The following is a 14,079-nucleotide window of genomic DNA, read 5'->3' on the forward strand; positions in this document are numbered from 1 at the left end:
GCAACAATGTATCCCTTATTGCCTGCACATGGGATGGATGGGTCCCACTGTCTGCTCCACCCCTGTGCCCCGCTGCACTCAGCTCGGTTTGGTTTATTTCCCTGACTGATGCTTTAAGAGAGACTGTAGAGTGCAGTTAAGAGGTGAGACACACCACCTGGGTTCAAGTCTACCTCCCACCTGTGTGACCTTCAGCACACCGTGTAATCTCTGTACTTCACTGTTCCCATCTCTAGGGTCAAAGTAGTATCAGCACCTTCTCACAAGACTTCCATGGGCTTAAACAAGTCAATACATGTAAAGTACCCAGAGTGGTGCTGGCGCATAAAAGGCACTCCACAAATATTAGCTATTATTCTCAAACTGAAATATCCTTTAGTTCTCTTATTTTGGCTGTTTAGTTAGAAGATGCAAATATCTAGTAACCAATTTAAGCCCTGCACAGCTTGCTGACTATAAATATCATTAATACATCACTCTTTCAGGTAGGTGTATATCAAATCAACTTCTGTCCTCTTCCTGTCAAAATAAAAATCACAATGACACATGGTAAAAAGCCTATTAATAAATTACTCCAAAATATGGGTATTGGTTTTACATCTCAATACGAGAATTAGAAAAGTCTCTCAGTTTTTTTTTTAATTCCGCTTTTTTAATGTCACTTTTAAGATGCACTGTATTTTTCACATGTTAATAGTCATGGAATCAAGCTAGGTGTTTGAACTGTTGTGTACCTATGATGTGACTGTGTTTCTTTCCCCCTCAATAAAAGCAGTTACTAAATTGATGATGGATCTTATAATCAGTGGTGTCTGAGAATCTGGGAAATGCAGTATTAATAGTCAATGGCAAAGTCAGACAGAACCCAGGACCCTAGCCTCCATGTCTTAGTGTCATGTCCCCAAAGACACAATGTTCCAGGGATGAGGCTTGTCATCTGTGTGACTGCTGAGGCCACTTGTCCCTACTCTTAGGCTGTTGTTGGTGGGGGCTTGGCCCTAGCTTGGACTTTTTTAAGTGTGCAAAGATTCATCCTCATTCTTCAATTAAAAACACCGTGCACCCTCCCAGGGGCTGGGTTCTGACTACCAGCAAGGAACACATTAAGACAACATGAAAGCAAAGAGGAAGTAGGAACAAGGCTTCAGAATAAGGGGCAAGCCCAGCTGCACCAGGCAGAAGACACACACACACACACACACACACACACACACACACACGCGCGCGCGCGCGCACGCGCGTGCGGCGCAGGTGTTCGGTTCTGAGTCACCCCCTTCCTGATTTCGCGTGCTTGGTCTGAGCACCACACTTTCTCTGTAATTTCAGTTTCATCCACCTGGTTTCCTCCCCAGGCAGCTTGGGGAGTTTAAGAAGAAGAGATCAACAGTCAGCTCCAAGGGCCGTGAGAGTCATTCTGGCTGTGGCGAATCTCAGGCCACTCCACCCTAGCCCACCCACCACTGCCCCTTCCCAGCTCTGGTGGCATGAACAGCCATAACATTCACCACTCAGCACTCCTCTTATAGGGAGTAGGCCCGGCTGGAGGCCCCAACTGCTGACCCCCAGAATCTACGCCCGCACTCACTCTGAGACCACACTCTCCAGGCCTACTCCCAGCTGATGCTGAGTGTGGGTGTGGGGGTGCTCCCCCCAGGTTCCCAGGAGTCCTCCAACAGGTAGCTTTGGCTCGAGGACTCCCGTCCACCTGCCTGAACCTTTCTCAGAACTGCCCTACTGAGACTCTTCCTACCAGGACAGTAAAAAATCTAACCCTGCCCCCAAAGAGGTCTAGCCTTTGTGCTTGGCTCCCAGGAGATAATCTCTATTTGCCTGGGGCCTTGAGTGACAGTGTGACTTACAGTGGGAGCAGGCCACACCAGAAAGAACCACAACATGATTGAGGGTGGAGCTTTGGGTCACGCAGTACCAGTCACCTGATGCCTGATGCCTGAGAACAACTACATGGACAATCAATCAACCATGCCTCCATGATGGAGCCCCAATACAATCTCTGAATACCAGAGTTTCCCTGGTTTGTAATACTGCATGCAAATTGTTAGACATCAATGCCAGGACAGTAACACACCCTGGCTTCACGGGGAGAAGACCATGGAAGTTCAGAGTCTGGTCCTGCCCTGGACTCCATTCTACGTGCTTGCCCTTGCTGATGTTACTCTGCATCCTTTCCCCCATAATAAACTGTAAACACCAGTATGATAGCTTTCAGTGAGCTGCATGAATCCTTCTAGCACATTATTGAAATGTGAGGATGGTCTTGGGAGCATTTAAACCTGTAGCTGGCGTCTGAAATGAGAACAGTCTTGTGGCCATTGTTTCCTCTAAACATCACTGTTGCCCTAAATCTTTTTACTGCCCATCCCTCTCCTTCCCAGGGGCCAGATCTGCACTGGAGCTCAAGTTCACCTCCTCCCTGGGCTCCCACTCAGGCATTTCCCCACCAGAATCTCTTTTGTGTTCCATCCCATCTTGACGTCTCTTTCTCAGGGGACCTGAATGAACACAGGTGGTCTGTGAGCCACCGGCACTAGAAATGCAGAATCCTGAACCCTATCTCAGGCTTGCTGAGCCGCAGTCTCAGAGGCGGGGCTGGGGGGCCACCTGGGGGTGAGCTTCCCACATGAGGCAGGGGCCACTGGCCTGGAAGAAGGCCAGTTCCTGACAGCTGCTGCTGTGAAGACTCAGAGAAAAGTCTACCACCTGTGGGAAATGAGCTTCTGAAGCACCAGCAGGCTGTGGCCCTTGGTGTAACACTAAGTTCTCAGCGGTAGGTAGGATGAGGCCTGTGGTAACCCCAGGGGTGGGGTGAGTGCAATGAGTGTAGGAGCCGGCCCCACACAGTTAGGTCCCTCCACTCCTTATCTGAGACATCAGCCCATCACCCTCACACTCAGCCTGCTCTTCGGGAACCCATGCTTCAGAACATCTCCCTGCAGCATCCACCACCACATCATTTTCCACCAGGATTCTGGGGCCCCAGCTCCTCTCTAGGCCTTCTTGTAGGCCTGCATCATAAAAACTCAATCATCCAAAGCCTGACAAACTCAGGCCACTTCCTCTTTGCATTTCCTCATATAGATCTCCGTTTTTCACAACACTTCCATTTATTCTGCAACTATTATAGAACACTTAGTTCATACCAAATACCTACTAGAATAAATGAGCCATAACCCTCAAGTGGAATCAGCCCAGATACAAAGGACCAAAGAACCACAGATCTCGAGACCACAAGTTATTAGGTCTCATAACAAGAATAATAAGGTGGTCAGATTAGTCACCTAGATATTGTCCCAGAAATAAACTACCGTGAAGTCCAACATATAAATGCACTGCTAATGTGATTAAGGTGTCTCCAAAACTCCTTTGGGAGATTGGTTGGTGTGAATCAATGCTCCTGACCTTGATGACCACATCTCCAATCCCTTCCTCCAAGACCTGAACCGAGATGGATGAGGACCATAATCTAGACAAACAGCTCTTCATGTCTTTGAATTAGGGACCTTGTTGAGAATATTATGAAAGTTATGGGCCCCATTCTCCACAAGTAGCATCATACATGAAAACTTGGGTATACATTCCAGACAGTTAGATTCCCAGCTCACAGATTTAGCTTCAAGGATGTTTATCACAGCATTACTAGTATTAGCAATTAAAAGAAAAAATTGTCTCTCTACTCACTACATTTCTGACTCCAAATGTGTTTGGAGACCAGATATTTTTTATTGTATCACAGTAATAAAAACACGATAAATGACCTAAATGCCTAATAATAGGATTAAAGTATAAAATGTACATAGAATAATGTAATCAGAAGCCATTAATATATTTTTTAAATAACCTTGCTGACATGATAAAAGCTAACACATACTGCTCATCCTGTGACAGTCAAGATATAAGTTCTTTAATTATATTAACTCATGTAATTCATACCAATACCCTATCAGGTATATATATATACATATATATATATTTACTATGTCTGAAATTGTCTATAACAAGACTTGCAGCAGTATACACATATTTTTATACACATTTTTTGGTTGCACTGCGTCTTTGTTGCTGTACTTGGGCTTTCTCCAGTTGCAGTGAGCAGGGACTATTCTTCATTGCCATTTGAGGGCTTCTGGTTGTGGTAGCATCGCTTGTTGTGGAGCACAGGCTAAACAGTTGTGGTGCACAGGCTTAGTTGCTTTGTGATGACTAGAGATTCTCTGTGATATTTTTAATATATGTCCTTTGTTCTTTTTCCAAAAAATTCTTTTTCTTTCAAGAGTTGAAAGTTAAATCCTCTCCCCTTGAGTATGGACTTGACTTAGTGATTTTCTTCTAACAAATAGGATGTGGTGGAAGGGACAGGGTGTGACTTTCAAGACTAGGTCATAAATGATACTGCAGCCTCCTCTTAGCTCTTCCTCTTGGATTACTTGTTGGGGCAGAAGCCAGTTGCCATACTGTGAAGATACTCAAGCAGTCCTATAGAGAATCCATGTGCTGGGGAACTAAGGCCTCCAGCCAACAGACTGGTGAGTGAGTCACCTTGGAATCATATCCTCCAGCCATAGGCTAATCTCATTCATATGGTTCCAACCTTATGAGAGATCCTGAGCCAGAACCACTCAACTAAGCTGCTGCCAAATTCCTGACCCATAAAAACTGCAAAATGATAAATGTCTTTTGTTTCAAACCACTAAGTTTTGGGGTAATCTATTATGTAGCAACAGATGAGTAATACATCTCTAAAATGTTAGTCACAGTGACATTACGGGAATTTTCATTTTTAACTTTTTGTCTTATCTGTATCTTCAAATATTTCTTCAATGAACTTACATTACTTATATATCTAAAAAAGCACACATAAAATAACATATTAAAAAGACTATAAAGAATAAACAAAAGGACAGCCACCCACCATCCTGGGTTATGGATACCCATCAATTACAACCACTTCGTGATGTTTGACTTGAAACTTCTGAATCATCTTTTGCAATGTGTGTTCTAGTGACATCACAGGGGATGAATCTGTGAGAGGAGACGTTATGACTCTGCAGGCAAATATCTGAGCAGAGCAGGTCAGCCTGCACTCCTTTTTGACTCCTGACAGAGTAGGGCAGGCTGAAAGAACCCTGAATCTGTGCCCAAGGGAACTAAGATCTCATCTTCTATGTGGCCTCAGTAAAGTCACAAAGTCAGTAGGTCCATTTTCTCGTCTGTCAAAGGAATGTTACTTATAACAACAGGAATTTATTTCTGGAAGCTGGAAACCCAAGATCAGAGTGCCAGCATGGTCAGGTTCTGGTGAGGGCCCACTTCTTGGTTCATAGCTGGTACCTTCTCACTATGTTCTTGCACAATAGAGGCGGCCAGGGATGTCTCTGGAGCCTCTGATAAGGGCACAAACCCTGTTCATGAGGGTTCCACCCTCATGATTTAAGCACCTCCCCAAAGCCCCACTTCCTTATACAGTACTATCATTTGAGGGTTTGAGGATTTCAATATATGAATTTTGGGGAGACAGAAACATTCAGATCATAGCAGTTATATAATATATATGATTCTATGCAATTATAAAATAGAAACATACTTCCCTACAAGAATGATTCTTGCAACATATGGTCTTGTGAATGCAATACCATGAACTAACAATTCTTGTTTTTAAACTTGTTTAATTAATGCTGAAGTATTTTAAAATAAATTGTAGATATTATGATATTTTTACTCCCAAATACTCTCTTTAAAAAGTAAGAACATTTTCCTGCATAATTGCCTGACATTTTGGCCAATAAGACAGCAAGAAAATTCATCCAATAAAATTTCAGAAATGACTGCCTTCCTCTCACATACACCTTGCTTATAAGCCTAGGTTATCTGGATCCTATAATTTAATGGCAGTTACAGTTGATTGGCAGGCCTTTTGCAAATGAATTGAAATGGACCGGTTGAAATGGAGAAACATCCATACCTAGCAACTTGCAATAAAATAGGTTTCTACCCATCTACAAGTGAGGGAGGATCCAGCGTGGAAAGGTTACACAAGAAACAGAAGGGAGCCAGAAAGAGAATTCCAGTCTCTGCCAACCTGGCATACCAGGAGGGCTGCTGGCTCTCTTTCCCAAATCAAGGCCAGAGGAACTACAGAGGAAAACAGGGATTCCAGGAATCAACAGCAACAATTGCAACAAGGCACGAGAAGCCCCCAAGGGGATGGCTCAGACAAGGGCCTGGCCTCCCGCAGTTTCCTGTATACAACACCAGACAAGCAGCCAGTGCTCCTGGGGGATGTGGGCTCCCAAATAGGACACTGTCACCCCTGCAGAAGAAAAACAGCAAACCACACATGCTACTATCTGAAGCAGAAGGATTAGAACATGAGCAAACAGACCAACATCTAAAACAGGACTCAAGTAGAATGAAACATATAAGATAAAAGTGATATTAAACAAGAAGTTTAAAGAACCAGTAAAAATGTTAGGTGTGTGCTAAGTCGCTACAGTCATGTCTGACTCTTCAGGACCCCATAGATGGAAGCCCACCAGGCTTCTCTGTCCTTGGGATTCTCCAGGCAAGAATACTGGAGTGGGTTGCCATGCCCTCCTCCAGGGGATCAAGCGATCAATGTTAGGTATGAAAGCTCTATTATTAAATAATGGCCACAGGTCTGGGGTGGGGTTGAAATAAGACCCAAGGACCAAGCCAAAGAGAAAACCAAGTTTAATAGACCTGGACAGGCAGATAGTGAGGCTGACTCACCCCTCCGATCCTTCCCCCACCCCAGTCTGGGTTTGCCGTGAGAGCTTTCTCATTAAAGGGCTTGATGAGAAGCTGGCACCTCCAGTCTCCAGCGCCTTGCTCTGTCGTGCTTGCTTTCATCAGACCTGCAGCTTGGAGGTCCCTCTCCCTTCCCATGGGGCCTTTTGACCCAGAAACTTCAGGTGAAATGTCTCTTTTCTGATGCCCTACAGGTGGGACTGGCTACACAATCTGCAGGTCCCCTGCAAAGTAAAAATGCAAGGCCACTTGTCAAAAAATAAATTATTATAAATTTCAAGATGGCAACAACAGAACGTTAAGCCAACGGTGTGGCTGTTCTGAGGGTGGGTCTGTGTGCGACTGCTCAGGTCGCGTGACCACAAACTCTACTCCGCCCACAAGGCCTGGGGACTCTGGGGCCTGCCCATCTCCACCCTTGCAGCTGGGGATGCATAAATCCCACTTTTGTCAACATCTCCCTTGCCTCCCAGGCCATGTCTCCTTGCAGGATTCAGACCAAACCTTACCAGAAAATGTTGTCTTTTCTCACCAGCGTCTTCCCATCAGATGAATAACCTCAGAGCAGCAGTTTCTTTGGGAATCTCTTGGGGCCCTGAATTGCTCACAGGCAAGCACTCAGACCCACTCAACCCTCAGCCCCCAGCAACAGCAGTAGTGGGCTGCCAGCAACCGTTCTTGGGGATCTCATTACTAAAAAGAAAAAAGAGAAAAAATTAGGATTCATCTCTTCCCCTAGGGCTATCAGTTCATAAAACTGCATTATCAAAAAATAACACTAGACTTAGAAAAATTTTGAGTCAGGCTAGGAAATTTTATTTATCTGCTGATGAGTGATGAGGTAGTTCAGAGTCCTGAAACCCCATGGTAAAAACCTAAGTGTTCTGGCATTTTGTGGGTTCTGATTTAGGCAGATGTGAAAGCCTGTGTGCTGAGGGAGGAGGGAGGGTAAAATTTTTATACAACACAAAATTTAACCATTTTAAAGAGTACATTCAGTGGCATTATGTACATTCACGCTGTTGTGCAACATCACCGTTATCCTTTTCCAGAAGTTTGTCATCATCCCAAACTGAAATTCCCATTAAACAATCTTTTCACATTCCCTCTTCCCCCGGCCCTTGGGCATCTCTATTCTACTGATGGTCTCTATGAATTTGTCTATTCTAGGTATCTCACGTAAGTAGAATCACACAGTATTTGTCCTTTGGTGTTAAGCTTATTTCACTTAGCATAATGTTTTCACTTATCATACATGCTGTGGCATGCATTAGAATGTCATTCCTCTTTATGAGTGAATAATATTTCATTGTATGTATGCATCCCGTTTTGTTTATTCTTTCATCTGTTGATCGACAGGTGGATTGTTTCTACCTTTTGGCTATCGTGAATAATGAATAATATGTGAATATTAGTACACAAGCATATGTTCAAGTCCTGGCTTTTGATTTCTTTGGGTATATACCTAGAAGTGGAATTTCTGGATCGTATAGTATTTCTGTGTTTAACTTTTTAAAGAATCACCAAATTATTTTCCACCACATCTCCATTAGTTTATATTCCCACCAGCACAAGGGTTCCAATTTCTCCACATCCTCACTGACACATTATCTTCAGAGTTTTTGTTTTGTTTTGTTGTTTGTGTCTATAATAAGATGTCCTAATGAGTGTAAAGTAGTATCACATTGTGGTTTTGATTTGCATTTCTCTAATTACTGACATTAAGCATCTTTTCATGCGCTTATGGGCCATTTACCATTTCTGAATTGCATTTTTGTTGTTGTATTTTCAAAGTTTTTTATATATTCTGGAAATTAATCCTTTATCAAATATATGAGTTGAAAATATCTCCTTCCATTTTGCGGACTCCTTTTTCATTCTTTTGTTAGTGCCCTTTGATACATACAGTGGGGAAGTTTTTGAAGAAATAATACTAACATAGCAGACTACTTATGCCTAAAAGGATGCAAGACAGTTTTCATTGGCTTGCCCACCTCAGATTCACTCTCCAGCCTTTTCCACCCTGTTTCTGTCACCAGATGACTGGCTTCTAGGTACAGCTACGTTTGACTCCCTTGCCCTCTGACTTCCCAGTTGGGTTAAGTCACCAGGAGACACCACCAGGAGACCTGCAGGACTGCAGGTTGGCTGCACCTCTACCAAAGACGACAGCTCCTGGCAGGTGGCTCTCCTGTCTCCAGGTCTGGTAGCTGGCTCACCCTCTTGCACCTTAAGGCCTTTCACCTTTAGGTGCAGTAATGTCTCCCTACTACCCCTAGCTCACAGACACTGAACCATGCATGTTAGTTTTTCTTAACCCTCTGTAGGGGCAGAAAACCTCCTCTGGGACCCTCTCAGGGTGGCTCTGAAAATTAAATTGACAAAGACAGATGAAGAGAAAAAGCATGGAAATTTTATTAAATTTTCACATGTACCTGGGAGTCTTTACAAGAGGATGAAGACCTGAAGAAGTGAATAGAGCAGGAAGGTTTTATAACCTTTTAGACCAAGAAACAGTAAATCTGTCAAGATTTGACAAAGCATAGGGATTTGGGCTTGGGGTAGTAAATAGTGAAGAAGTAACTGGGAAGTAAGGGCTAGTTTAACAAGAGTTTTGGTACAGATTTCTTGGCTCCAAATTCCCATCTCTAGTGATAAGAATATTCCTCCTGGTACATGGAGAGGACCTTTCACGTAGGACTTCAAAATGCTAAGCTGCCATATTTTAGGGTAGCCTGTCCTGAACCCCACCACCTGCCCACAGCTTTATAAGCAGCTCCTTTGTTAAACTCTCCTCAATAACTCCATTTGAACATTTCCTGACTGATAGAAATAAAACACTTTAGAGACAAGAAGACCAGAGTTCAAGTCTTGGCTTTACCACTCAATAACCAGTAAAGAATCTTGCTCGGAGAATCACAAGGACAGAGAAGCCTGGTGGGCTTCCATCCATGGGGTCACAAACAGTCAGACATGACTAAAGCAACTTAGCACATACCTAACATTTTTACTGGTTTGTTACTGGACAGGTTCAACTGTCTGAGCCTCCTCTTCTCCAGCTGGCGGGAGGAGGTAACGATCCCTACCAAATAGGGCTGTTGGGAGGATGGAATGAAAGAGCAAACGTGACTATCCAGCATACAGTATATGCTCAGCAAATGTTAATTCCCTTTCTTTTGCTGGGCAAAGCTGCTCCCTGTCCACTCTCCCAGCCTCCTTCTGCTTCCCAGTTCTGCTGCCCTTACTTAAAGCTCCTATCTTGGTGCTTCACCACTGGTCTGGTCAGTCCTCACAATCTAGGTCTCTTTCCTGTCACCTAAGTAGCCCCATAAACATCTTTACAGACACCGTTTAAAACAGCACACTCAATTGTGCCATTCCTTTAGAAGTCTTCCTGCCTAATGAAGTGGGTGGGAACATGTTACCCAACAAGCTCATCCCATTCCTTTATTCACGTAAACATGACAGTCCCAGGTAAGAAACATGCATAACTCAATGAAAATTTCCAGCTCCTTTAAGTGTATGTAAAGCCAAGAAGAAACACTCAGGACACTTGGCTAGCAGTAATTCTCCCATCGTCTGGCCTGTAACAGCTTCTGAAATCCTGCCAGATCTGTATTGGGGAGGCAGCACAGGACTGAGAATGTGGCCTCTGGAGTCAGTCTACCTGGGTTAAATGCCAGCACCTCCATTCACTAGCTGTATGACTTAGGCAAAGAACCAAATCACTCAGATCCTTCGCTACTTCACCTGTGAAATCAAGGGTATTCATGCCAACTTCATAGGGATGGGATAATAATTACATAAATAATCCACTATAATAAGAAAGTGCTTAGTACAGTTCCAAGTACATGAATCACACTCAATAAAATTTAGCTAATATTTCAATTCTACTCCACACTACTGTACTTAGAAGGATTCACAGTGTACAGTGAAGGCAGGCACTACCAGCAAATGTTTTATCATACTGGTCTTAAAATAAGGTTCTTTTTGCTGTCAAAGTAATGACTATTCATTGGGTAAAGTTTGGAAACTGAAAATGTATAAAGAAAAAAAACAAAAGTCACCTGTAATCTTATATATGAATACAACCACTGATTCTTTTCAGTGATTTTCCTTCAGGATCTATATACATTTATTTTCTTTCATGTATATTTGTATTTACAGTTGAGTAAGTTTTATAGACCAAGAATTTTTATACTGATTTATCACTGCCATGACCTTTTCCCCATGTTATTGGTCTTCTAAACCATGATTTTTAACTTAAACTCTATATTGGTTTAGTTGCACATATAGTTTTAAAATCACGTACTGCCTAAAACAACACTCTAAGGTAGAAATACGACTTTCTTCCGCTCTTACATTTCATGACATAATGTATTCAAAATCTCCCCATGTCTCTTTCACATTAGTGTCTCTATCTTCCCCAGAGCCACTTTTTGAGTCATCTCACAGTTTTCTAGAGTACATTACCTTCTCTTCCATCCAAATTGCTTGAGTTATAGCACTTTTTGAATCTACTTACTGTCACTGGAAATTTTATCCTAAACCACAAGTAGGACAGTTAGTTCTACCTAAAACAGTTCTGTTTTTCTTTTGAAATACAATGCTAAATAATAGAAGTTAGGTTTTTCATGTGCCATGTAATCTCTACAACATACTTATAGTTGTTTTGTTTTTTCAAATGTTACATTTCTAACAAGTATTATATGGACACAACAGTCAAAAAGAAAGGTGATTTTTCACTGATAAATGATTTTCCTTCTTAAGATAGAATATACTTAATCTGTCCCCTGTTAATGGATAGTTAGACTGTTTTTCTTCTTTTTGAAATGGCTTGGAGAAGAATTGGGAGAGAAAAAAAAATCAAGATATACTTCAAGAGCTAACCTCTATTTTTGACTGTTCTTAGCAGCATCCCTCTGACCTCCTCCTACCTTCTTTAGAACGAATATTCTTTGACTCTCACTAGTGCTCAGGTGGCTGAAGCCCCAGGCCCAGGCATTGTTCAAGGTCATGGCAGAAGTGGATGAGGGGCAGGGCAGTAGTTTGTCAAGCAGCTCTGCTCAACTCCAAAGCCCCAGGAGCTGCCAGCAGTAGGGACACAGCCCAGCAGGGAATCTGGCCATCAGGCAGTTGCTCAAGCTACACCCCACTCCAGTACTCTTGCCAGGAAAATCCCATGGATGGAGGAGCCTGGTAGGCTGCAGTCCATGGGGTCGCGAAGAGTCGGAAATGACTGAGTGACTTCACTTTCACTTTTCACTTTCATGCACTGGAGAAGGAAATGGCAACCCACTCCAGTGTCCTTGCCTGGAGAATCCCAGAGACGGCAGAGCCTGGTGGGCTGCTGCCTATGGGGTCGCACAGAGTCGGACACGACTGAAGCGACTTAGCAGCAGCATACTTCCCCAAGTTTCTGCAGGCCAGTGTCCCACCACTTTGCCCCTTCATCATTTTACATAAATCAAGGTTGCAGGCCTCCAGGAAGTCACCAACTGAAGATAAGTCAGGACTGAAAAGAGAATAGAATAGGGATAGTCAACAGGGATAGCCAGAGGCCTCTGGCCCAATAATGTGCCATGTGGGATTGGAATATCCGAACAGATAAATAAACCATTGACAGGGGACAATCAGGGACACTGACAGTTGCTAATTTGGGGTCTGGGGATGTATGGAAGCAAACAGATCATTTCTTTCCTTAAGATTCTGCCTAATATCTATACAGCCACATACCTAGTGGCATGGTGAGTTTTTCATGGTGATTGAGCAGTTAGAATGTTCAGAACCAAGTCAGAGTTCAGAAGCAGCTGAGAAAGTTGGGTTGCCCAGAGGTGTGCTGGTAAAGGTTTAACAGCAGGCTTTCAGGTGTGTGGAGTTTGGGGAGCAGGAACCACAGTTAGTAGCATTTGCCATTTTCTATGGTGTGCATACTCCCATCTTGGCCAGTTTCAAGCTACCAACATGACGTCACTGAATACAGAGTTGTAAAGAGATATGCATGATATAGTGTCTCCACCATACAGATACAAAAGATAGAAATAACTTCAAGAGCAAGAATAATAGTATATGTAGTAAAATAATTAAGATGTGATGCTTTATGTATTTATTACCATTGCTTTTAATGTAACTTGTTTAATTGTGAAAGTGAAAGTGAAGTCGCTCAGTCGTGTCCAACTCTTTGCGACCCCATGGATTGTAGCCTACCAGGCTCTTCCATCCATGGGATTCTCCAGGCAAGAGTACTGGATCGGGTTGCCATAATTGTAAGCTTACATATTTCACTTTTTAATAATAAGTGTTTGATGGCTTGCAAAATTTCTGAAAATCCATCAGCTTTCATTAGCTTGTACAAGACAGCATACCATCTTGCCGTTTACCCTCCCCTGTCACTGGCATATCTTAGTCCCCACTTCACTGTAGACTTGGGAGAGCAGCCGTGGGCAGAGTTAAAAAGCCATGTTGAATTTGAATGGCATTTGGACTGTTCCCTCATATTCCTATTTCTCTGATGACATAACCTGTGTTAGTCAGGATTCTCCAGAGAAACAGAAACAATGGGATATACATAGATGACAGACAGATAGACAGAAAGAGTGAGAGAGAGAGAGAGATAAGAGGAGATTTATTGAAAGAATTAGCTCATATAGTGATGGAGGCTAAGAAAATCCCACAATCCACTGTCTGCAAGCCAGAGAACCAGAAAAGCCAGTGGTATAAGGCAGTCCACATTCAAAGATTTGAGAATCAGGGTGGCCAAAAGTATAATTCCCACTCCTAGGCTAAAGGCTTTAGAGTCAGGGGTCACTGCTAAAAGTTCCAGAATAGAAAGGCCTGAGAACCTGGAGGTCTGATGTCAAGGGCAGGAGAAAATGGACATCCCAGATCAGGAAGAGTCAGAATTCACCCTTCCTAGGCCTTCTTGCTCATTCTTTCCCTCAACAGATTGGATGATGCCTGCCCAACGAGGTGCAGACAGAGCCTCTTCACTCAGTCTGCTCAATAAAATGCTAATCTCTCTGAGAAACACCCTCACAGACACACAGAAATAATGTTTGCCAGCTATCTGGGCATTCCTTTATCCAGTCAAGTTGACACATAAAATTGACTGTCATACAACAAAATCCCTCTTTAAAATTTGTTTTAAGTATAAAATATAGCATATGTGCAAATAAAAATGCATAGACCACAATATAATGAGAGTTTGCAAATTACACAGTTTGTAAAGATAAAACATTGCAAACTCACCGGAAGTTTTCTGCATATCCTCCTCATTATATCCCCCTCCCTCCTCCT

At 43.0% G+C, this 14,079-nt stretch overlaps 1 long non-coding RNA gene across 1 annotated transcript in view; it reads right to left on the reverse strand.

Moving 5' to 3' along the window:
• Positions 1–6,729: 6,729 nt before the first annotated feature.
• LOC133066113 (uncharacterized) overlaps positions 6,730–14,079 on the reverse strand; it is a 64,479-nt gene continuing 57,129 nt past the window's right edge. The window contains exons 2-3 of the long non-coding RNA XR_009695078.1: positions 7,293–7,476; positions 6,730–7,007 (exon numbers count right to left, since the gene is read on the reverse strand). This is a non-coding gene — a long non-coding RNA (uncharacterized LOC133066113). The remainder of the gene's footprint in view (positions 7,008–7,292; positions 7,477–14,079) is intronic.

This window comes from Dama dama, chromosome 12, assembly GCF_033118175.1.
Source record: "Dama dama isolate Ldn47 chromosome 12, ASM3311817v1, whole genome shotgun sequence".
Lineage (NCBI taxonomy): Eukaryota > Metazoa > Chordata > Mammalia > Artiodactyla > Cervidae > Dama > Dama dama.